The 25,225-nt window shown below is 46.2% G+C and overlaps 11 non-coding genes across 11 annotated transcripts; all 11 read right to left on the bottom strand.

Moving 5' to 3' along the window:
• Positions 1-6,346: 6,346 nt before the first annotated feature.
• LOC141058561 (U2 spliceosomal RNA) lies at positions 6,347-6,537 on the bottom strand. The gene has a single exon (XR_012222247.1). It is a non-coding gene; the product is annotated as a U2 spliceosomal RNA (small nuclear RNA).
• A 1,574-nt stretch (positions 6,538-8,111) lies between these two features.
• Positions 8,112-8,302, bottom strand: LOC141058560 (U2 spliceosomal RNA). Its single transcript, XR_012222246.1, has one exon. It is a non-coding gene; the product is annotated as a U2 spliceosomal RNA (small nuclear RNA).
• A 1,574-nt stretch (positions 8,303-9,876) lies between these two features.
• LOC141058558 (U2 spliceosomal RNA) lies at positions 9,877-10,067 on the bottom strand. The gene has a single exon (XR_012222245.1). It is a non-coding gene; the product is annotated as a U2 spliceosomal RNA (small nuclear RNA).
• Positions 10,068-11,641: 1,574 nt separating this feature from the next.
• On the bottom strand, positions 11,642-11,832 carry LOC141058557 (U2 spliceosomal RNA). Its single transcript, XR_012222244.1, has one exon. It is a non-coding gene; the product is annotated as a U2 spliceosomal RNA (small nuclear RNA).
• Positions 11,833-13,406: 1,574 nt separating this feature from the next.
• On the bottom strand, positions 13,407-13,597 carry LOC141058556 (U2 spliceosomal RNA). Its single transcript, XR_012222243.1, has one exon. It is a non-coding gene; the product is annotated as a U2 spliceosomal RNA (small nuclear RNA).
• Positions 13,598-15,171: 1,574 nt separating this feature from the next.
• LOC141058555 (U2 spliceosomal RNA) lies at positions 15,172-15,362 on the bottom strand. Its single transcript, XR_012222242.1, has one exon. It is a non-coding gene; the product is annotated as a U2 spliceosomal RNA (small nuclear RNA).
• A 1,574-nt stretch (positions 15,363-16,936) lies between these two features.
• LOC141058513 (U2 spliceosomal RNA) lies at positions 16,937-17,128 on the bottom strand. The gene has a single exon (XR_012222204.1). It is a non-coding gene; the product is annotated as a U2 spliceosomal RNA (small nuclear RNA).
• A 1,574-nt stretch (positions 17,129-18,702) lies between these two features.
• On the bottom strand, positions 18,703-18,893 carry LOC141058554 (U2 spliceosomal RNA). The gene has a single exon (XR_012222241.1). It is a non-coding gene; the product is annotated as a U2 spliceosomal RNA (small nuclear RNA).
• Positions 18,894-20,467: 1,574 nt separating this feature from the next.
• Positions 20,468-20,658, bottom strand: LOC141058553 (U2 spliceosomal RNA). Its single transcript, XR_012222240.1, has one exon. It is a non-coding gene; the product is annotated as a U2 spliceosomal RNA (small nuclear RNA).
• A 1,574-nt stretch (positions 20,659-22,232) lies between these two features.
• LOC141058552 (U2 spliceosomal RNA) lies at positions 22,233-22,423 on the bottom strand. Its single transcript, XR_012222239.1, has one exon. It is a non-coding gene; the product is annotated as a U2 spliceosomal RNA (small nuclear RNA).
• Positions 22,424-23,997: 1,574 nt separating this feature from the next.
• LOC141058550 (U2 spliceosomal RNA) lies at positions 23,998-24,188 on the bottom strand. The gene has a single exon (XR_012222237.1). It is a non-coding gene; the product is annotated as a U2 spliceosomal RNA (small nuclear RNA).
• Positions 24,189-25,225: the final 1,037 nt, after the last annotated feature.

Genomic DNA, 25,225 nt, shown 5'->3' with positions numbered 1-25,225 from the left:
ATCTCTCTATGTCTCACCATTTTAATGATCTTTTTCTTGTTTACAAAGTCAATCATACTCTGATCCATCAGATCGTACTTCCTAATGACTTTCTCCACTCTTTCATACCACAGCGGGCACCTGAAAGCAACAGGTACTGTAGCATCTCTTTTGATCCAATTCAACTTGTAAAACATCCAACCAGCGGAGTATCTTACCATACAAGCACATTTGTTCCCCTTACCCATACAAATCACCAGCATTTTGATATAACTTACCCCTAGAAAAAAATCAATATTTGGAAAATCTAAACCACCATTCACACACATCTTATACACATGCTCTCTTTTTAACTTTTCCATTCGACTCCCCCAGAGGAAAGTAAAAATAATTTTTTCAGTTTTTTTAATTTTTCTAGAAGCCGAGGGGTACACATTGGCAACAAAAAGCAAAATCGGAAGCACCACTGCTTTGATAATCAAAATCTTCCCTGTCAATGTCAGCTCCCTCAACTTCCAGAAATTTAATTTTTGTGCTATTCTCTTTCCGCAGTCGTCCCAACTTTCATTCCCCTTTAAGTTGTTATTGAATTTAATTCCCAGTACCTTAATAGCTCCATCTTCACATTTAACCTCATCCAATTTAATGCTGTTATCACCAAAGCATTTAAAGGAGCATTTAGCCCAATTAATTTTAAAGGCTGAGGCCCTGGAAAACATATTCAATAAGTACTTTGCCCTATTCATTGCAGCCATATTTTCACTCACAATGACCACATCATCCATATATCCCAATATTCTCAGATCTTTCCCACCACTTCCAGGAATCAAAACACCTTTCATAAACTTGTCACTCCTTATCATACACAAAAGAACCTCAATCACACTTATAAATAAAATGGGTGACATAGGACACCCTTGTCTCACACCAGACGTTACCTTAACCTTGTTACTCAAAAATCCATTCACCAAAATTTCACTTGATACATTGCAATACAGGCTTCTCACACAACTCACAAAATTCCTAGAAAAACCCATTTTCGCTAAGACATTAAACATAAAGATGTGCGACACCCTATCAAATGCTTTTTCAAAATCCACAGAAAAAACCATACATTTCAGCTTGCGGCCCAAACAATCACCAATCACATCCCTTAACAACACTAAATTTTCATTCATCGTTCTTCCAGGTATGGCACACACCTGATCCTCACCAATTACTTTCCCAATCATATCTCTCATCCTGTTTGCTAACAACTTACTGAAAACCTTATAATCAGCATTCAGAAGGGTGATCGGCCTCCAATTTCCCAAGTCCTTCCGGTCTCCCTTCTTGTGAATCAATACAACCACTCCTTCTCTCATTGATTCACACAGTACATTGTTATCAAACATATACTTACATACTTCCAACAAATCATTTCCCATAGTATCCCACTCTTTCACATACAGCTCTATAGGCAACCCATCTTTCCCAGGCGTTTTATTCTTACCTGCAGACATTACGACCTTCTTCACTTCATCCAACACAATTTCATCATCCATCAACTCACTCTCATCCTCAGTTAGCCGACCTTCCAATTTACCCAACATTTCAGCCATCAAACCTTCATCCAACCATTTGGCACCATACAACTCCTTATAAAACAATTCAACCACATTCATCACATCCTCACCATACACACACACACCATTCCCATTCATCACCTCATCCATATCAACTTTCTTACCAAAAGTTTTTTTAAAGAAAAACCTAGTACACTTCTCATTCTTTTCCAAATGCTCAATCTTAGACCTATATATCATCTCCTTACCTTTCTCATTCATAAACTTCTTAATCTCATTCTTGACCTGACACATCAAATCATCCACCTCAACTCCAATCATACTCAGTTTTCTCAGCCATTCTAATCTCATACCCAATTCGTTAAATTTTTCTCTATTATATATACCTTTTTTCCTTCCCCACTTCTTAAAGAAAAAACCTATTTCCTTCTTCATCCAGTCCCACCATTCCAACACATTCACAAAATCTTTTTTTCTATGTTTCCACTTCGCATACATCCTTCTAAAGGCAATCATGATCCGTTCATCATCTAACAGACGTACATTTAGCTTCCATACACCACGACCATGCGCAAAAGACACCTTACCTTCCAAACGCGCACGCAAAATAACATGATCAGAAAAAGGAACATCTTCCTGTTGAAAATGCTTACAGACAATGTTAGTTGACAACAAAATACGGTCAATTCTCGATTCAATGCCCCCCCTATCAGCTTTGTAAGTGACGGGAGGAGGTTTTCCCAAGAAAAACTCTGCAGCATCAACAAACGAAAAATCCTCAATCAGACCCCTCAACTTTTTCCCAGTGACATCCACATGCACACCTTCAGTGACACAATTAAAATCACCAACAAAAACAACAGGTATTCTCCCATGCAGAAAAAAAGACAATTTCTCAAAAAGTTCCAATCGCTCTTCTTTATCAACCGAAGCATACACATTCACAATCTTAACCCTCCACCCTCTACAAGTAATCTCACACATAACACACCTTCCTGGCTCTATAACTGTATAACATTCAATTTTAATACTTTTATTAGCAATTAAAATTCCAACACCACTATTTTTATTAATAACTGAACCAGACCAAATACATTGGCCATGTGGCCACACACTGTCATCCAGGGAGTCAGAAAATCCGCATTCCTGAATGCAGTAAACATCGTCCTTAAGGGTTCCCAAATAATCTAAAATAAAGGCCCTCCTTTGTGCCGACTTTATGAGTCGCACGTTCAGTGACGATATTGCCAACTGAGCAGGTTGGGAACCCATCTCTCCAGGTTTTTAGGAAGATCACGACCACAGCCCCATCTGGTCTTCAGCCTTTCCCGTCTTGAGGGGTAACACCGGATGTGCAGACGGTGTACCCCAAGTCTTCCCCTAAAAAACGGACACCTTGGGGTTCTGTGACTGTTGGGTAGCTTCTTGTGGAGCTGCGGCTACCAGCGCTGGTACAGGATGATGAGGGGCTCAGTTTCACCAGTTTGACAATTGTGTCATCTGCAGATTCTTCCTCACTCTGGTCAAAGTCACCCTGACCACCTTCATCTTCAGACTCCAAGGAGTCTTCACTCCATTCCATCTTGGGGGTTTTAGACAGGCTGGCTGACTCCCCTTCTTCCCCTTGCAATGTGACAGTCATGTCAGGGATATCTTCTGTCACCTCTTCCTTATTGTCATCCACATTCTCCTGGTCTTCAGACAGCTGCTGCAGCACTTCAAAGCTGGGCTTCTTTCTTGCACTAGATCTTGTGCTTCTGCTCATCCCAGAAGTCTTTGCTTCCTGCTTTGCATAGTCCTGCCTTTTTTCCTTTCCATGTACTTTCTGCACAGAGCTCAGTCTGCTCTTCCTGGTCTGCCTCTGCACTGTAGTCCAGGTGGCGCCGTCAGTGTCTGTGACCTCTTCCTGAACTCTCCTCTCAGAGCTTGCCTCGCTCCTGCTAGCAGCCCCCACCTTTTTTTCAGTGGAAACTTCTCTCTGCTCGGCTGCAGGCTTGTGTGTAATCACGGGCAATGACTCAGCACTTCTCTCCTCAGCAGACACACTGCTCCTGCCAGGGGCCCCCACCTTTTCTTCACTAGCTGTCTGTGGAATCTCTCTCTGAACGGCTTCAGGCTTGTGTGTTCTCACAGGTAGTGACTCAGCACTTTTCTCCTCAGCCAGAATCCTATTCACTATCCTGTCTCTGACACGTTGCTCTAATCTCTCCTTGTGCTCTTTCTGAAACTTCTCTCTCTGCTCCTTATATTCAGCTTCCAGCTGCTTTCTCTCAGCCTTCTCCTCTTCAGTCATTTCCTCCACAAAATCCACAAGGTGATCTGGGTCAGGCATTACAAAATTCCTCCTAGCAGCTCCTGCATATGTGCTGGGTCTAAGGTTACAGTCCTTAAAGGCATGACCCCCTACCCCACACAGGTTACACACAATCTCATTTGTGCACTGGCTACTAGGATGACCGACCTCACCACACTTTCTACACACCACCTGGCTTCCAGCAGGGCAGTCTGCCTGTGTATGGCCATACACCCAGCAGTGCCTGCAGAACCTGGGAGCATTAGGGAAGAAGAGAAAACCTCTCTCCTTCCCTATGGAAAAGTTACAGGGGGGATAATGAATTCCTCCTGGCTCATCCATGCTTTCTGAGAACTTTACCATAAATCTATACTTTCCTGTCCACAGCCCAACCTCATTCATGACCTTGGTAGGAGGTCTACATACCTTACAATGTTTATTCAAAAATATGCAGATCAGCTCCAGAGGCACATGAGGGTTATACATCATCAGGGTGAGAGGCAGCTCCTCATCTGAATACAGGATGGTGAAGGTCAGCCCATCCAGCACAGTGTTCTCCACGTTCTGCTTCAGTGTCCCATAGAGATTGTTGCAAGCTGAAATACAAGAAAGAACAAGAGTAAATTTGGATCTGAACTGCTGCAAACACAGAATCTCCTCTTTTCTCAGCTTCAGAACTCCAAAAAGAACGTTGTTCACAAAAAATCCCAAGGGAAAATCATCTTCATGTCCGGCATCTATATCGATCCGGATACCATGCTTCACCCGGGTTTCCCCAGGCTCAGCAAAGCGAATTCTAACCATCGCTGCTCGTGTCTGCAAAGTCCCCTCTCAAAGCAAAAGCAGCAAAAGCTGCAGTGCTGAGAAGGACAAAAAACACAGACTCTCCTAGCCAAGATCTACACTTGATCTTAGCCAAAAGGCCGAGAAGCGATAACCAGAAATGGTTTGCCGCTTGCAAGGCCACAGGGCTTAAGACAGGCACCCATTGTGGAGAATGACACAGACACCACCCTGAGGAAGACATTCAAACCAAGTCTGGGCGCATAACAAAAGCGCAGGCGGCTGATTTTTTTTTTTTTTTTTTCCCCCAGGATTCCACTCCACGCGCTTTTAATTTGCATAGGCCAACCCCTTTTTTGTTAGGCCACCCTCCCCTCACGGTCAAACGCGCTTCAGTACTAGGAAAGAGGCCAGAGGAGCACTGCTCCTACACCGCCCCCTCTACTACCCTCCCTAAATGAAAGGTCTTGCTTTAAGGCTGTGTGCACACGCTGCGGATTGGCCGCTACAGACACGCAGCAGTTTTAGCTGCGGTGTACAGTACCATTCATTTGAATGGGTAAAAAAAAACGCTGTGCCGACGCTGCGGAAAAAACCGCGCGGATTTGCTGCGGTTTTGAATCCGCAGAAAGAATTGCATGTCAATTCTTTCTGTGGAAAACGCTGCGGGTTCCTATCTCCACCATTGTGGAGATAGTGAATCCGCAGGACCAAACCGCAGGCAAAACCGCAGATAATCCGCAGGTCTTTGGACCTGCGGATTATCTGCGGTTTTTGCTAAATCCGTGCGGATTAATCCGCAGCGGAATCCGCAGCGTGTGAACGTGGCCTAACTCTCCTGGTGCCAGATATTGTAACCAGGAGGCGAGCATGGCCCACCTGTCTGCTCAGGCTCACTCAGCAGACTGAAGCTGAATACTACTGCGCAGCTGCTACAGACTGTGGGCTGCCCATTGTGACACGTGGTCCCATTGTGAGACGTGGTCGAACACATCCAAGCATTGTGTGCTATGAATGGCATGATTCCTATCACAGTGTTCCATGGATGGACACATCCTATTTACTGCAGGCAAGCAGCGCACCTAGCTGCTGCTGCTGCTACAAGCCACTAGAATACCGTCCGTCTGTCAGACAGGTGGACGTAGGCAGAACATTCAAATAACTCGCCAGATAAATCGTTGCTTTTCCATTTTATTCATATATGAATTAATTCAAAATTGAACAGTAAATTTCAAAGTTGGAAGGCCACAAGAGGGGGACAATGTTTCAAAAATGAAGCGACATATCATTGCATGAGGGATGTGGTAGGAATTGAATGCTTGAATTAAGACTGGGGAAGTTCTGAGGCGAAGGGGCTGCAGGCCTTGTAGCAGGTGGGTGTGCAGAAATGTAGCTATCCAAAGCCAAACACATTACTGCAGCTTGTCACACCTATACCTACCAAACAGCAAAGGCCAAGATAGATCATTATTTTACGGACACATTGAATACAGTGCAATGCCTCCCATATAGCGGTGAATAAGAGTAGTAGTAGTAGTAGTAGTAGTAGTAGTAGAAGAGTTGGTCAAGTTAAATCAAGGCTAAGGAATTGGAAATGTGCAACTTGGACCAAGAAAAACTAATTGCAGAGCAGCGACATTGGAAAAAAGCATTCAAATCATGCTTTGAAAACACTACTTGCTTATCCCGATTTCAATTCAATCTGTCTTTGGAAACCGCTTAAGAGAGTGAGTGCACCATTCCCAGAGAAACTGCCATACTGGGCTGATACGTGGAGTGAAGTGAGCAAGCTCTTTTTCCATCTCCCTGTTCTAAAAATCCATTTAATATATGGTCCCCAGATAGGGGACGTATCAGATATTAAACTGATAAGAACAGATACTACACTTGATCTTAGCCAAAAGGCCGAGAAGCGATAACCAGAAATGGTTTGCCGCTTGCAAGGCCACAGGGCTTAAGACAGGCACCCATTGTGGAGAATGACACAGACACCACCCTGAGGAAGACATTCAAACCAAGTCTGGGCGCATAACAAAAGCGCAGGCGGCTGATTTTTTTTTTTTTTTTTTCCCCCAGGATTCCACTCCACGCGCTTTTAATTTGCATAGGCCAACCCCTTTTTTGTTAGGCCACCCTCCCCTCACGGTCAAACGCGCTTCAGTACTAGGAAAGAGGCCAGAGGAGCACTGCTCCTACACCGCCCCCTCTACTACCCTCCCTAAATGAAAGGTCTTGCTTTAAGGCTGTGTGCACACGCTGCGGATTGGCCGCTACAGACACGCAGCAGTTTTAGCTGCGGTGTACAGTACCATTCATTTGAATGGGTAAAAAAAAACGCTGTGCCGACGCTGCGGAAAAAACCGCGCGGATTTGCTGCGGTTTTGAATCCGCAGAAAGAATTGCATGTCAATTCTTTCTGTGGAAAACGCTGCGGGTTCCTATCTCCACCATTGTGGAGATAGTGAATCCGCAGGACCAAACCGCAGGCAAAACCGCAGATAATCCGCAGGTCTTTGGACCTGCGGATTATCTGCGGTTTTTGCTAAATCCGTGCGGATTAATCCGCAGCGGAATCCGCAGCGTGTGAACGTGGCCTAACTCTCCTGGTGCCAGATATTGTAACCAGGAGGCGAGCATGGCCCACCTGTCTGCTCAGGCTCACTCAGCAGACTGAAGCTGAATACTACTGCGCAGCTGCTACAGACTGTGGGCTGCCCATTGTGACACGTGGTCCCATTGTGAGACGTGGTCGAACACATCCAAGCATTGTGTGCTATGAATGGCATGATTCCTATCACAGTGTTCCATGGATGGACACATCCTATTTACTGCAGGCAAGCAGCGCACCTAGCTGCTGCTGCTGCTACAAGCCACTAGAATACCGTCCGTCTGTCAGACAGGTGGACGTAGGCAGAACATTCAAATAACTCGCCAGATAAATCGTTGCTTTTCCATTTTATTCATATATGAATTAATTCAAAATTGAACAGTAAATTTCAAAGTTGGAAGGCCACAAGAGGGGGACAATGTTTCAAAAATGAAGCGACATATCATTGCATGAGGGATGTGGTAGGAATTGAATGCTTGAATTAAGACTGGGGAAGTTCTGAGGCGAAGGGGCTGCAGGCCTTGTAGCAGGTGGGTGTGCAGAAATGTAGCTATCCAAAGCCAAACACATTACTGCAGCTTGTCACACCTATACCTACCAAACAGCAAAGGCCAAGATAGATCATTATTTTACGGACACATTGAATACAGTGCAATGCCTCCCATATAGCGGTGAATAAGAGTAGTAGTAGTAGTAGTAGTAGTAGTAGTAGAAGAGTTGGTCAAGTTAAATCAAGGCTAAGGAATTGGAAATGTGCAACTTGGACCAAGAAAAACTAATTGCAGAGCAGCGACATTGGAAAAAAGCATTCAAATCATGCTTTGAAAACACTACTTGCTTATCCCGATTTCAATTCAATCTGTCTTTGGAAACCGCTTAAGAGAGTGAGTGCACCATTCCCAGAGAAACTGCCATACTGGGCTGATACGTGGAGTGAAGTGAGCAAGCTCTTTTTCCATCTCCCTGTTCTAAAAATCCATTTAATATATGGTCCCCAGATAGGGGACGTATCAGATATTAAACTGATAAGAACAGATACTACACTTGATCTTAGCCAAAAGGCCGAGAAGCGATAACCAGAAATGGTTTGCCGCTTGCAAGGCCACAGGGCTTAAGACAGGCACCCATTGTGGAGAATGACACAGACACCACCCTGAGGAAGACATTCAAACCAAGTCTGGGCGCATAACAAAAGCGCAGGCGGCTGATTTTTTTTTTTTTTTTTTCCCCCAGGATTCCACTCCACGCGCTTTTAATTTGCATAGGCCAACCCCTTTTTTGTTAGGCCACCCTCCCCTCACGGTCAAACGCGCTTCAGTACTAGGAAAGAGGCCAGAGGAGCACTGCTCCTACACCGCCCCCTCTACTACCCTCCCTAAATGAAAGGTCTTGCTTTAAGGCTGTGTGCACACGCTGCGGATTGGCCGCTACAGACACGCAGCAGTTTTAGCTGCGGTGTACAGTACCATTCATTTGAATGGGTAAAAAAAAACGCTGTGCCGACGCTGCGGAAAAAACCGCGCGGATTTGCTGCGGTTTTGAATCCGCAGAAAGAATTGCATGTCAATTCTTTCTGTGGAAAACGCTGCGGGTTCCTATCTCCACCATTGTGGAGATAGTGAATCCGCAGGACCAAACCGCAGGCAAAACCGCAGATAATCCGCAGGTCTTTGGACCTGCGGATTATCTGCGGTTTTTGCTAAATCCGTGCGGATTAATCCGCAGCGGAATCCGCAGCGTGTGAACGTGGCCTAACTCTCCTGGTGCCAGATATTGTAACCAGGAGGCGAGCATGGCCCACCTGTCTGCTCAGGCTCACTCAGCAGACTGAAGCTGAATACTACTGCGCAGCTGCTACAGACTGTGGGCTGCCCATTGTGACACGTGGTCCCATTGTGAGACGTGGTCGAACACATCCAAGCATTGTGTGCTATGAATGGCATGATTCCTATCACAGTGTTCCATGGATGGACACATCCTATTTACTGCAGGCAAGCAGCGCACCTAGCTGCTGCTGCTGCTACAAGCCACTAGAATACCGTCCGTCTGTCAGACAGGTGGACGTAGGCAGAACATTCAAATAACTCGCCAGATAAATCGTTGCTTTTCCATTTTATTCATATATGAATTAATTCAAAATTGAACAGTAAATTTCAAAGTTGGAAGGCCACAAGAGGGGGACAATGTTTCAAAAATGAAGCGACATATCATTGCATGAGGGATGTGGTAGGAATTGAATGCTTGAATTAAGACTGGGGAAGTTCTGAGGCGAAGGGGCTGCAGGCCTTGTAGCAGGTGGGTGTGCAGAAATGTAGCTATCCAAAGCCAAACACATTACTGCAGCTTGTCACACCTATACCTACCAAACAGCAAAGGCCAAGATAGATCATTATTTTACGGACACATTGAATACAGTGCAATGCCTCCCATATAGCGGTGAATAAGAGTAGTAGTAGTAGTAGTAGTAGTAGTAGTAGAAGAGTTGGTCAAGTTAAATCAAGGCTAAGGAATTGGAAATGTGCAACTTGGACCAAGAAAAACTAATTGCAGAGCAGCGACATTGGAAAAAAGCATTCAAATCATGCTTTGAAAACACTACTTGCTTATCCCGATTTCAATTCAATCTGTCTTTGGAAACCGCTTAAGAGAGTGAGTGCACCATTCCCAGAGAAACTGCCATACTGGGCTGATACGTGGAGTGAAGTGAGCAAGCTCTTTTTCCATCTCCCTGTTCTAAAAATCCATTTAATATATGGTCCCCAGATAGGGGACGTATCAGATATTAAACTGATAAGAACAGATACTACACTTGATCTTAGCCAAAAGGCCGAGAAGCGATAACCAGAAATGGTTTGCCGCTTGCAAGGCCACAGGGCTTAAGACAGGCACCCATTGTGGAGAATGACACAGACACCACCCTGAGGAAGACATTCAAACCAAGTCTGGGCGCATAACAAAAGCGCAGGCGGCTGATTTTTTTTTTTTTTTTTTCCCCCAGGATTCCACTCCACGCGCTTTTAATTTGCATAGGCCAACCCCTTTTTTGTTAGGCCACCCTCCCCTCACGGTCAAACGCGCTTCAGTACTAGGAAAGAGGCCAGAGGAGCACTGCTCCTACACCGCCCCCTCTACTACCCTCCCTAAATGAAAGGTCTTGCTTTAAGGCTGTGTGCACACGCTGCGGATTGGCCGCTACAGACACGCAGCAGTTTTAGCTGCGGTGTACAGTACCATTCATTTGAATGGGTAAAAAAAAACGCTGTGCCGACGCTGCGGAAAAAACCGCGCGGATTTGCTGCGGTTTTGAATCCGCAGAAAGAATTGCATGTCAATTCTTTCTGTGGAAAACGCTGCGGGTTCCTATCTCCACCATTGTGGAGATAGTGAATCCGCAGGACCAAACCGCAGGCAAAACCGCAGATAATCCGCAGGTCTTTGGACCTGCGGATTATCTGCGGTTTTTGCTAAATCCGTGCGGATTAATCCGCAGCGGAATCCGCAGCGTGTGAACGTGGCCTAACTCTCCTGGTGCCAGATATTGTAACCAGGAGGCGAGCATGGCCCACCTGTCTGCTCAGGCTCACTCAGCAGACTGAAGCTGAATACTACTGCGCAGCTGCTACAGACTGTGGGCTGCCCATTGTGACACGTGGTCCCATTGTGAGACGTGGTCGAACACATCCAAGCATTGTGTGCTATGAATGGCATGATTCCTATCACAGTGTTCCATGGATGGACACATCCTATTTACTGCAGGCAAGCAGCGCACCTAGCTGCTGCTGCTGCTACAAGCCACTAGAATACCGTCCGTCTGTCAGACAGGTGGACGTAGGCAGAACATTCAAATAACTCGCCAGATAAATCGTTGCTTTTCCATTTTATTCATATATGAATTAATTCAAAATTGAACAGTAAATTTCAAAGTTGGAAGGCCACAAGAGGGGGACAATGTTTCAAAAATGAAGCGACATATCATTGCATGAGGGATGTGGTAGGAATTGAATGCTTGAATTAAGACTGGGGAAGTTCTGAGGCGAAGGGGCTGCAGGCCTTGTAGCAGGTGGGTGTGCAGAAATGTAGCTATCCAAAGCCAAACACATTACTGCAGCTTGTCACACCTATACCTACCAAACAGCAAAGGCCAAGATAGATCATTATTTTACGGACACATTGAATACAGTGCAATGCCTCCCATATAGCGGTGAATAAGAGTAGTAGTAGTAGTAGTAGTAGTAGTAGTAGAAGAGTTGGTCAAGTTAAATCAAGGCTAAGGAATTGGAAATGTGCAACTTGGACCAAGAAAAACTAATTGCAGAGCAGCGACATTGGAAAAAAGCATTCAAATCATGCTTTGAAAACACTACTTGCTTATCCCGATTTCAATTCAATCTGTCTTTGGAAACCGCTTAAGAGAGTGAGTGCACCATTCCCAGAGAAACTGCCATACTGGGCTGATACGTGGAGTGAAGTGAGCAAGCTCTTTTTCCATCTCCCTGTTCTAAAAATCCATTTAATATATGGTCCCCAGATAGGGGACGTATCAGATATTAAACTGATAAGAACAGATACTACACTTGATCTTAGCCAAAAGGCCGAGAAGCGATAACCAGAAATGGTTTGCCGCTTGCAAGGCCACAGGGCTTAAGACAGGCACCCATTGTGGAGAATGACACAGACACCACCCTGAGGAAGACATTCAAACCAAGTCTGGGCGCATAACAAAAGCGCAGGCGGCTGATTTTTTTTTTTTTTTTTTCCCCCAGGATTCCACTCCACGCGCTTTTAATTTGCATAGGCCAACCCCTTTTTTGTTAGGCCACCCTCCCCTCACGGTCAAACGCGCTTCAGTACTAGGAAAGAGGCCAGAGGAGCACTGCTCCTACACCGCCCCCTCTACTACCCTCCCTAAATGAAAGGTCTTGCTTTAAGGCTGTGTGCACACGCTGCGGATTGGCCGCTACAGACACGCAGCAGTTTTAGCTGCGGTGTACAGTACCATTCATTTGAATGGGTAAAAAAAAACGCTGTGCCGACGCTGCGGAAAAAACCGCGCGGATTTGCTGCGGTTTTGAATCCGCAGAAAGAATTGCATGTCAATTCTTTCTGTGGAAAACGCTGCGGGTTCCTATCTCCACCATTGTGGAGATAGTGAATCCGCAGGACCAAACCGCAGGCAAAACCGCAGATAATCCGCAGGTCTTTGGACCTGCGGATTATCTGCGGTTTTTGCTAAATCCGTGCGGATTAATCCGCAGCGGAATCCGCAGCGTGTGAACGTGGCCTAACTCTCCTGGTGCCAGATATTGTAACCAGGAGGCGAGCATGGCCCACCTGTCTGCTCAGGCTCACTCAGCAGACTGAAGCTGAATACTACTGCGCAGCTGCTACAGACTGTGGGCTGCCCATTGTGACACGTGGTCCCATTGTGAGACGTGGTCGAACACATCCAAGCATTGTGTGCTATGAATGGCATGATTCCTATCACAGTGTTCCATGGATGGACACATCCTATTTACTGCAGGCAAGCAGCGCACCTAGCTGCTGCTGCTGCTACAAGCCACTAGAATACCGTCCGTCTGTCAGACAGGTGGACGTAGGCAGAACATTCAAATAACTCGCCAGATAAATCGTTGCTTTTCCATTTTATTCATATATGAATTAATTCAAAATTGAACAGTAAATTTCAAAGTTGGAAGGCCACAAGAGGGGGACAATGTTTCAAAAATGAAGCGACATATCATTGCATGAGGGATGTGGTAGGAATTGAATGCTTGAATTAAGACTGGGGAAGTTCTGAGGCGAAGGGGCTGCAGGCCTTGTAGCAGGTGGGTGTGCAGAAATGTAGCTATCCAAAGCCAAACACATTACTGCAGCTTGTCACACCTATACCTACCAAACAGCAAAGGCCAAGATAGATCATTATTTTACGGACACATTGAATACAGTGCAATGCCTCCCATATAGCGGTGAATAAGAGTAGTAGTAGTAGTAGTAGTAGTAGTAGTAGAAGAGTTGGTCAAGTTAAATCAAGGCTAAGGAATTGGAAATGTGCAACTTGGACCAAGAAAAACTAATTGCAGAGCAGCGACATTGGAAAAAAGCATTCAAATCATGCTTTGAAAACACTACTTGCTTATCCCGATTTCAATTCAATCTGTCTTTGGAAACCGCTTAAGAGAGTGAGTGCACCATTCCCAGAGAAACTGCCATACTGGGCTGATACGTGGAGTGAAGTGAGCAAGCTCTTTTTCCATCTCCCTGTTCTAAAAATCCATTTAATATATGGTCCCCAGATAGGGGACGTATCAGATATTAAACTGATAAGAACAGATACTACACTTGATCTTAGCCAAAAGGCCGAGAAGCGATAACCAGAAATGGTTTGCCGCTTGCAAGGCCACAGGGCTTAAGACAGGCACCCATTGTGGAGAATGACACAGACACCACCCTGAGGAAGACATTCAAACCAAGTCTGGGCGCATAACAAAAGCGCAGGCGGCTGATTTTTTTTTTTTTTTTTTCCCCCAGGATTCCACTCCACGCGCTTTTAATTTGCATAGGCCAACCCCTTTTTTGTTAGGCCACCCTCCCCTCACGGTCAAACGCGCTTCAGTACTAGGAAAGAGGCCAGAGGAGCACTGCTCCTACACCGCCCCCTCTACTACCCTCCCTAAATGAAAGGTCTTGCTTTAAGGCTGTGTGCACACGCTGCGGATTGGCCGCTACAGACACGCAGCAGTTTTAGCTGCGGTGTACAGTACCATTCATTTGAATGGGTAAAAAAAAACGCTGTGCCGACGCTGCGGAAAAAACCGCGCGGATTTGCTGCGGTTTTGAATCCGCAGAAAGAATTGCATGTCAATTCTTTCTGTGGAAAACGCTGCGGGTTCCTATCTCCACCATTGTGGAGATAGTGAATCCGCAGGACCAAACCGCAGGCAAAACCGCAGATAATCCGCAGGTCTTTGGACCTGCGGATTATCTGCGGTTTTTGCTAAATCCGTGCGGATTAATCCGCAGCGGAATCCGCAGCGTGTGAACGTGGCCTAACTCTCCTGGTGCCAGATATTGTAACCAGGAGGCGAGCATGGCCCACCTGTCTGCTCAGGCTCACTCAGCAGACTGAAGCTGAATACTACTGCGCAGCTGCTACAGACTGTGGGCTGCCCATTGTGACACGTGGTCCCATTGTGAGACGTGGTCGAACACATCCAAGCATTGTGTGCTATGAATGGCATGATTCCTATCACAGTGTTCCATGGATGGACACATCCTATTTACTGCAGGCAAGCAGCGCACCTAGCTGCTGCTGCTGCTACAAGCCACTAGAATACCGTCCGTCTGTCAGACAGGTGGACGTAGGCAGAACATTCAAATAACTCGCCAGATAAATCGTTGCTTTTCCATTTTATTCATATATGAATTAATTCAAAATTGAACAGTAAATTTCAAAGTTGGAAGGCCACAAGAGGGGGACAATGTTTCAAAAATGAAGCGACATATCATTGCATGAGGGATGTGGTAGGAATTGAATGCTTGAATTAAGACTGGGGAAGTTCTGAGGCGAAGGGGCTGCAGGCCTTGTAGCAGGTGGGTGTGCAGAAATGTAGCTATCCAAAGCCAAACACATTACTGCAGCTTGTCACACCTATACCTACCAAACAGCAAAGGCCAAGATAGATCATTATTTTACGGACACATTGAATACAGTGCAATGCCTCCCATATAGCGGTGAATAAGAGTAGTAGTAGTAGTAGTAGTAGTAGTAGTAGAAGAGTTGGTCAAGTTAAATCAAGGCTAAGGAATTGGAAATGTGCAACTTGGACCAAGAAAAACTAATTGCAGAGCAGCGACATTGGAAAAAAGCATTCAAATCATGCTTTGAAAACACTACTTGCTTATCCCGATTTCAATTCAATCTGTCTTTGGAAACCGCTTAAGAGAGTGAGTGCACCATTCCCAGAGAAACTGCCATACTGGGCTGATACGTGGAGTGAAGTGAGCAAGCTCTTTTTCCATCTCCCTGTTCTAAAAATCCATTTAATATATGGTCCCCAGATAGGGGACGTATCAGATATTAAACTGATAAGAACAGATACTACACTTGATCTTAGCCAAAAGGCCGAGAAGCGATAACCAGAAATGGTTTGCCGCTTGCAAGGCCACAGGGCTTAAGACAGGCACCCATTGTGGAGAATGACACAGACACCACCCTGAGGAAGACATTCAAACCAAGTCTGGGCGCATAACAAAAGCGCAGGCGGCTGATTTTTTTTTTTTTTTTTTCCCCCAGGATTCCACTCCACGCGCTTTTAATTTGCATAGGCCAACCCCTTTTTTGTTAGGCCACCCTCCCCTCACGGTCAAACGCGCTTCAGTACTAGGAAAGAGGCCAGAGGAGCACTGCTCCTACACCGCCCCCTCTACTACCCTCCCTAAATGAAAGGTCTTGCTTTAAGGCTGTGTGCACACGCTGCGGATTGGCCGCTACAGACACGCAGCAGTTTTAGCTGCGGTGTACAGTACCATTCATTTGAATGGGTAAAAAAAAACGCTGTGCCGACGCTGCGGAAAAAACCGCGCGGATTTGCTGCGGTTTTGAATCCGCAGAAAGAATTGCATGTCAATTCTTTCTGTGGAAAACGCTGCGGGTTCCTATCTCCACCATTGTGGAGATAGTGAATCCGCAGGACCAAACCGCAGGCAAAACCGCAGATAATCCGCAGGTCTTTGGACCTGCGGATTATCTGCGGTTTTTGCTAAATCCGTGCGGATTAATCCGCAGCGGAATCCGCAGCGTGTGAACGTGGCCTAACTCTCCTGGTGCCAGATATTGTAACCAGGAGGCGAGCATGGCCCACCTGTCTGCTCAGGCTCACTCAGCAGACTGAAGCTGAATACTACTGCGCAGCTGCTACAGACTGTGGGCTGCCCATTGTGACACGTGGTCCCATTGTGAGACGTGGTCGAACACATCCAAGCATTGTGTGCTATGAATGGCATGATTCCTATCACAGTGTTCCATGGATGGACACATCCTATTTACTGCAGGCAAGCAGCGCACCTAGCTGCTGCTGCTGCTACAAGCCACTAGAATACCGTCCGTCTGTCAGACAGGTGGACGTAGGCAGAACATTCAAATAACTCGCCAGATAAATCGTTGCTTTTCCATTTTATTCATATATGAATTAATTCAAAATTGAACAGTAAATTTCAAAGTTGGAAGGCCACAAGAGGGGGACAATGTTTCAAAAATGAAGCGACATATCATTGCATGAGGGATGTGGTAGGAATTGAATGCTTGAATTAAGACTGGGGAAGTTCTGAGGCGAAGGGGCTGCAGGCCTTGTAGCAGGTGGGTGTGCAGAAATGTAGCTATCCAAAGCCAAACACATTACTGCAGCTTGTCACACCTATACCTACCAAACAGCAAAGGCCAAGATAGATCATTATTTTACGGACACATTGAATACAGTGCAATGCCTCCCATATAGCGGTGAATAAGAGTAGTAGTAGTAGTAGTAGTAGTAGTAGTAGAAGAGTTGGTCAAGTTAAATCAAGGCTAAGGAATTGGAAATGTGCAACTTGGACCAAGAAAAACTAATTGCAGAGCAGCGACATTGGAAAAAAGCATTCAAATCATGCTTTGAAAACACTACTTGCTTATCCCGATTTCAATTCAATCTGTCTTTGGAAACCGCTTAAGAGAGTGAGTGCACCATTCCCAGAGAAACTGCCATACTGGGCTGATACGTGGAGTGAAGTGAGCAAGCTCTTTTTTCCATCTCCCTGTTCTAAAAATCCATTTAATATATGGTCCCCAGATAGGGGACGTATCAGATATTAAACTGATAAGAACAGATACTACACTTGATCTTAGCCAAAAGGCCGAGAAGCGATAACCAGAAATGGTTTGCCGCTTGCAAGGCCACAGGGCTTAAGACAGGCACCCATTGTGGAGAATGACACAGACACCACCCTGAGGAAGACATTCAAACCAAGTCTGGGCGCATAACAAAAGCGCAGGCGGCTGATTTTTTTTTTTTTTTTTTCCCCCAGGATTCCACTCCACGCGCTTTTAATTTGCATAGGCCAACCCCTTTTTTGTTAGGCCACCCTCCCCTCACGGTCAAACGCGCTTCAGTACTAGGAAAGAGGCCAGAGGAGCACTGCTCCTACACCGCCCCCTCTACTACCCTCCCTAAATGAAAGGTCTTGCTTTAAGGCTGTGTGCACACGCTGCGGATTGGCCGCTACAGACACGCAGCAGTTTTAGCTGCGGTGTACAGTACCATTCATTTGAATGGGTAAAAAAAAACGCTGTGCCGACGCTGCGGAAAAAACCGCGCGGATTTGCTGCGGTTTTGAATCCGCAGAAAGAATTGCATGTCAATTCTTTCTGTGGAAAACGCTGCGGGTTCCTATCTCCACCATTGTGGAGATAGTGAATCCGCAGGACCAAACCGCAGGCAAAACCGCAGATAATCCGCAGGTCTTTGGACCTGCGGATTATCTGCGGTTTTTGCTAAATCCGTGCGGATTAATCCGCAGCGGAATCCGCAGCGTGTGAACGTGGCCTAACTCTCCTGGTGCCAGATATTGTAACCAGGAGGCGAGCATGGCCCACCTGTCTGCTCAGGCTCACTCAGCAGACTGAAGCTGAATACTACTGCGCAGCTGCTACAGACTGTGGGCTGCCCATTGTGACACGTGGTCCCATTGTGAGACGTGGTCGAACACATCCAAGCATTGTGTGCTATGAATGGCATGATTCCTATCACAGTGTTCCATGGATGGACACATCCTATTTACTGCAGGCAAGCAGCGCACCTAGCTGCTGCTGCTGCTACAAGCCACTAGAATACCGTCCGTCTGTCAGACAGGTGGACGTAGGCAGAACATTCAAATAACTCGCCAGATAAATCGTTGCTTTTCCATTTTATTCATATATGAATTAATTCAAAATTGAACAGTAAATTTCAAAGTTGGAAGGCCACAAGAGGGGGACAATGTTTCAAAAATGAAGCGACATATCATTGCATGAGGGATGTGGTAGGAATTGAATGCTTGAATTAAGACTGGGGAAGTTCTGAGGCGAAGGGGCTGCAGGCCTTGTAGCAGGTGGGTGTGCAGAAATGTAGCTATCCAAAGCCAAACACATTACTGCAGCTTGTCACACCTATACCTACCAAACAGCAAAGGCCAAGATAGATCATTATTTTACGGACACATTGAATACAGTGCAATGCCTCCCATATAGCGGTGAATAAGAGTAGTAGTAGTAGTAGTAGTAGTAGTAGTAGAAGAGTTGGTCAAGTTAAATCAAGGCTAAGGAATTGGAAATGTGCAACTTGGACCAAGAAAAACTAATTGCAGAGCAGCGACATTGGAAAAAAGCATTCAAATCATGCTTTGAAAACACTACTTGCTTATCCCGATTTCAATTCAATCTGTCTTTGGAAACCGCTTAAGAGAGTGAGTGCACCATTCCCAGAGAAACTGCCATACTGGGCTGATACGTGGAGTGAAGTGAGCAAGCTCTTTTTCCATCTCCCTGTTCTAAAAATCCATTTAATATATGGTCCCCAGATAGGGGACGTATCAGATATTAAACTGATAAGAACAGATACTACACTTGATCTTAGCCAAAAGGCCGAGAAGCGATAACCAGAAATGGTTTGCCGCTTGCAAGGCCACAGGGCTTAAGACAGGCACCCATTGTGGAGAATGACACAGACACCACCCTGAGGAAGACATTCAAACCAAGTCTGGGCGCATAACAAAAGCGCAGGCGGCTGATTTTTTTTTTTTTTTTTTCCCCCAGGATTCCACTCCACGCGCTTTTAATTTGCATAGGCCAACCCCTTTTTTGTTAGGCCACCCTCCCCTCACGGTCAAACGCGCTTCAGTACTAGGAAAGAGGCCAGAGGAGCACTGCTCCTACACCGCCCCCTCTACTACCCTCCCTAAATGAAAGGTCTTGCTTTAAGGCTGTGTGCACACGCTGCGGATTGGCCGCTACAGACACGCAGCAGTTTTAGCTGCGGTGTACAGTACCATTCATTTGAATGGGTAAAAAAAAACGCTGTGCCGACGCTGCGGAAAAAACCGCGCGGATTTGCTGCGGTTTTGAATCCGCAGAAAGAATTGCATGTCAATTCTTTCTGTGGAAAACGCTGCGGGTTCCTATCTCCACCATTGTGGAGATAGTGAATCCGCAGGACCAAACCGCAGGCAAAACCGCAGATAATCCGCAGGTCTTTGGACCTGCGGATTATCTGCGGTTTTTGCTAAATCCGTGCGGATTAATCCGCAGCGGAATCCGCAGCGTGTGAACGTGGCCTAACTCTCCTGGTGCCAGATATTGTAACCAGGAGGCGAGCATGGCCCACCTGTCTGCTCAGGCTCACTCAGCAGACTGAAGCTGAATACTACTGCGCAGCTGCTACAGACTGTGGGCTGCCCATTGTGACACGTGGTCCCATTGTGAGACGTGGTCGAACACATCCAAGCATTGTGTGCTATGAATGGCATGATTCCTATCACAGTGTTCCATGGATGGACACATCCTATTTACTGCAGGCAAGCAGCGCACCTAGCTGCTGCTGCTGCTACAAGCCACTAGAATACCGTCCGTCTGTCAGACAGGTGGACGTAGGCAGAACATTCAAATAACTCGCCAGATAAATCGTTGCTTTTCCATTTTATTCATATATGAATTAATTCAAAATTGAACAGTAAATTTCAAAGTTGGAAGGCCACAAGAGGGGGACAATGTTTCAAAAATGAAGCGACATATCATTGCATGAGGGATGTGGTAGGAATTGAATGCTTGAATTAAGACTGGGGAAGTTCTGAGGCGAAGGGGCTGCAGGCCTTGTAGCAGGTGGGTGTGCAGAAATGTAGCTATCCAAAGCCAAACACATTACTGCAGCTTGTCACACCTATACCTACCAAACAGCAAAGGCCAAGATAGATCATTATTTTACGGACACATTGAATACAGTGCAATGCCTCCCATATAGCGGTGAATAAGAGTAGTAGTAGTAGTAGTAGTAGTAGTAGTAGAAGAGTTGGTCAAGTTAAATCAAGGCTAAGGAATTGGAAATGTGCAACTTGGACCAAGAAAAACTAATTGCAGAGCAGCGACATTGGAAAAAAGCATTCAAATCATGCTTTGAAAACACTACTTGCTTATCCCGATTTCAATTCAATCTGTCTTTGGAAACCGCTTAAGAGAGTGAGTGCACCATTCCCAGAGAAACTGCCATACTGGGCTGATACGTGGAGTGAAGTGAGCAAGCTCTTTTTCCATCTCCCTGTTCTAAAAATCCATTTAATATATGGTCCCCAGATAGGGGACGTATCAGATATTAAACTGATAAGAACAGATACTACACTTGATCTTAGCCAAAAGGCCGAGAAGCGATAACCAGAAATGGTTTGCCGCTTGCAAGGCCACAGGGCTTAAGACAGGCACCCATTGTGGAGAATGACACAGACACCACCCTGAGGAAGACATTCAAACCAAGTCTGGGCGCATAACAAAAGCGCAGGCGGCTGATTTTTTTTTTTTTTTTTTCCCCCAGGATTCCACTCCACGCGCTTTTAATTTGCATAGGCCAACCCCTTTTTTGTTAGGCCACCCTCCCCTCACGGTCAAACGCGCTTCAGTACTAGGAAAGAGGCCAGAGGAGCACTGCTCCTACACCGCCCCCTCTACTACCCTCCCTAAATGAAAGGTCTTGCTTTAAGGCTGTGTGCACACGCTGCGGATTGGCCGCTACAGACACGCAGCAGTTTTAGCTGCGGTGTACAGTACCATTCATTTGAATGGGTAAAAAAAAACGCTGTGCCGACGCTGCGGAAAAAACCGCGCGGATTTGCTGCGGTTTTGAATCCGCAGAAAGAATTGCATGTCAATTCTTTCTGTGGAAAACGCTGCGGGTTCCTATCTCCACCATTGTGGAGATAGTGAATCCGCAGGACCAAACCGCAGGCAAAACCGCAGATAATCCGCAGGTCTTTGGACCTGCGGATTATCTGCGGTTTTTGCTAAATCCGTGCGGATTAATCCGCAGCGGAATCCGCAGCGTGTGAACGTGGCCTAACTCTCCTGGTGCCAGATATTGTAACCAGGAGGCGAGCATGGCCCACCTGTCTGCTCAGGCTCACTCAGCAGACTGAAGCTGAATACTACTGCGCAGCTGCTACAGACTGTGGGCTGCCCATTGTGACACGTGGTCCCATTGTGAGACGTGGTCGAACACATCCAAGCATTGTGTGCTATGAATGGCATGATTCCTATCACAGTGTTCCATGGATGGACACATCCTATTTACTGCAGGCAAGCAGCGCACCTAGCTGCTGCTGCTGCTACAAGCCACTAGAATACCGTCCGTCTGTCAGACAGGTGGACGTAGGCAGAACATTCAAATAACTCGCCAGATAAATCGTTGCTTTTCCATTTTATTCATATATGAATTAATTCAAAATTGAACAGTAAATTTCAAAGTTGGAAGGCCACAAGAGGGGGACAATGTTTCAAAAATGAAGCGACATATCATTGCATGAGGGATGTGGTAGGAATTGAATGCTTGAATTAAGACTGGGGAAGTTCTGAGGCGAAGGGGCTGCAGGCCTTGTAGCAGGTGGGTGTGCAGAAATGTAGCTATCCAAAGCCAAACACATTACTGCAGCTTGTCACACCTATACCTACCAAACAGCAAAGGCCAAGATAGATCATTATTTTACGGACACATTGAATACAGTGCAATGCCTCCCATATAGCGGTGAATAAGAGTAGTAGTAGTAGTAGTAGTAGTAGTAGTAGAAGAGTTGGTCAAGTTAAATCAAGGCTAAGGAATTGGAAATGTGCAACTTGGACCAAGAAAAACTAATTGCAGAGCAGCGACATTGGAAAAAAGCATTCAAATCATGCTTTGAAAACACTACTTGCTTATCCCGATTTCAATTCAATCTGTCTTTGGAAACCGCTTAAGAGAGTGAGTGCACCATTCCCAGAGAAACTGCCATACTGGGCTGATACGTGGAGTGAAGTGAGCAAGCTCTTTTTCCATCTCCCTGTTCTAAAAATCCATTTAATATATGGTCCCCAGATAGGGGACGTATCAGATATTAAACTGATAAGAACAGATACTACACTTGATCTTAGCCAAAAGGCCGAGAAGCGATAACCAGAAATGGTTTGCCGCTTGCAAGGCCACAGGGCTTAAGACAGGCACCCATTGTGGAGAATGACACAGACACCACCCTGAGGAAGACATTCAAACCAAGTCTGGGCGCATAACAAAAGCGCAGGCGGCTGATTTTTTTTTTTTTTTTTTCCCCCAGGATTCCACTCCACGCGCTTTTAATTTGCATAGGCCAACCCCTTTTTTGTTAGGCCACCCTCCCCTCACGGTCAAACGCGCTTCAGTACTAGGAAAGAGGCCAGAGGAGCACTGCTCCTACACCGCCCCCTCTACTACCCTCCCTAAATGAAAGGTCTTGCTTTAAGGCTGTGTGCACACGCTGCGGATTGGCCGCTACAGACACGCAGCAGTTTTAGCTGCGGTGTACAGTACCATTCATTTGAATGGGTAAAAAAAAACGCTGTGCCGACGCTGCGGAAAAAACCGCGCGGATTTGCTGCGGTTTTGAATCCGCAGAAAGAATTGCATGTCAATTCTTTCTGTGGAAAACGCTGCGGGTTCCTATCTCCACCATTGTGGAGATAGTGAATCCGCAGGACCAAACCGCAGGCAAAACCGCAGATAATCCGCAGGTCTTTGGACCTGCGGATTATCTGCGGTTTTTGCTAAATCCGTGCGGATTAATCCGCAGCGGAATCCGCAGCGTGTGAACGTGGCCTAACTCTCCTGGTGCCAGATATTGTAACCAGGAGGCGAGCATGGCCCACCTGTCTGCTCAGGCTCACTCAGCAGACTGAAGCTGAATACTACTGCGCAGCTGCTACAGACTGTGGGCTGCCCATTGTGACACGTGGTCCCATTGTGAGACGTGGTCGAACACATCCAAGCATTGTGTGCTATGAATGGCATGATTCCTATCACAGTGTTCCATGGATGGACACATCCTATTTACTGCAGGCAAGCAGCGCACCTAGCTGCTGCTGCTGCTACAAGCCACTAGAATACCGTCCGTCTGTCAGACAGGTGGACGTAGGCAGAACATTCAAATAACTCGCCAGATAAATCGTTGCTTTTCCATTTTATTCATATATGAATTAATTCAAAATTGAACAGTAAATTTCAAAGTTGGAAGGCCACAAGAGGGGGACAATGTTTCAAAAATGAAGCGACATATCATTGCATGAGGGATGTGGTAGGAATTGAATGCTTGAATTAAGACTGGGGAAGTTCTGAGGCGAAGGGGCTGCAGGCCTTGTAGCAGGTGGGTGTGCAGAAATGTAGCTATCCAAAGCCAAACACATTACTGCAGCTTGTCACACCTATACCTACCAAACAGCAAAGGCCAAGATAGATCATTATTTTACGGACACATTGAATACAGTGCAATGCCTCCCATATAGCGGTGAATAAGAGTAGTAGTAGTAGTAGTAGTAGTAGTAGTAGAAGAGTTGGTCAAGTTAAATCAAGGCTAAGGAATTGGAAATGTGCAACTTGGACCAAGAAAAACTAATTGCAGAGCAGCGACATTGGAAAAAAGCATTCAAATCATGCTTTGAAAACACTACTTGCTTATCCCGATTTCAATTCAATCTGTCTTTGGAAACCGCTTAAGAGAGTGAGTGCACCATTCCCAGAGAAACTGCCATACTGGGCTGATACGTGGAGTGAAGTGAGCAAGCTCTTTTTCCATCTCCCTGTTCTAAAAATCCATTTAATATATGGTCCCCAGATAGGGGACGTATCAGATATTAAACTGATAAGAACAGATACTACACTTGATCTTAGCCAAAAGGCCGAGAAGCGATAACCAGAAATGGTTTGCCGCTTGCAAGGCCACAGGGCTTAAGACAGGCACCCATTGTGGAGAATGACACAGACACCACCCTGAGGAAGACATTCAAACCAAGTCTGGGCGCATAACAAAAGCGCAGGCGGCTGATTTTTTTTTTTTTTTTTTCCCCCAGGATTCCACTCCACGCGCTTTTAATTTGCATAGGCCAACCCCTTTTTTGTTAGGCCACCCTCCCCTCACGGTCAAACGCGCTTCAGTACTAGGAAAGAGGCCAGAGGAGCACTGCTCCTACACCGCCCCCTCTACTACCCTCCCTAAATGAAAGGTCTTGCTTTAAGGCTGTGTGCACACGCTGCGGATTGGCCGCTACAGACACGCAGCAGTTTTAGCTGCGGTGTACAGTACCATTCATTTGAATGGGTAAAAAAAAACGCTGTGCCGACGCTGCGGAAAAAACCGCGCGGATTTGCTGCGGTTTTGAATCCGCAGAAAGAATTGCATGTCAATTCTTTCTGTGGAAAACGCTGCGGGTTCCTATCTCCACCATTGTGGAGATAGTGAATCCGCAGGACCAAACCGCAGGCAAAACCGCAGATAATCCGCAGGTCTTTGGACCTGCGGATTATCTGCGGTTTTTGCTAAATCCGTGCGGATTAATCCGCAGCGGAATCCGCAGCGTGTGAACGTGGCCTAACTCTCCTGGTGCCAGATATTGTAACCAGGAGGCGAGCATGGCCCACCTGTCTGCTCAGGCTCACTCAGCAGACTGAAGCTGAATACTACTGCGCAGCTGCTACAGACTGTGGGCTGCCCATTGTGACACGTGGTCCCATTGTGAGACGTGGTCGAACACATCCAAGCATTGTGTGCTATGAATGGCATGATTCCTATCACAGTGTTCCATGGATGGACACATCCTATTTACTGCAGGCAAGCAGCGCACCTAGCTGCTGCTGCTGCTACAAGCCACTAGAATACCGTCCGTCTGTCAGACAGGTGGACGTAGGCAGAACATTCAAATAACTCGCCAGATAAATCGTTGCTTTTCCA

Source organism: Dendrobates tinctorius, unplaced genomic scaffold, assembly GCF_039654945.1.
Source record: "Dendrobates tinctorius isolate UK_male_01 unplaced genomic scaffold, ASM3965494v1 ptg000212l, whole genome shotgun sequence".
In the NCBI taxonomy this organism is placed as follows: domain Eukaryota; kingdom Metazoa; phylum Chordata; class Amphibia; order Anura; family Dendrobatidae; genus Dendrobates; species Dendrobates tinctorius.
Note: the sequence above shows the minus strand (reverse complement) of the source record. Positions and strands in the feature narration are given on the sequence as shown.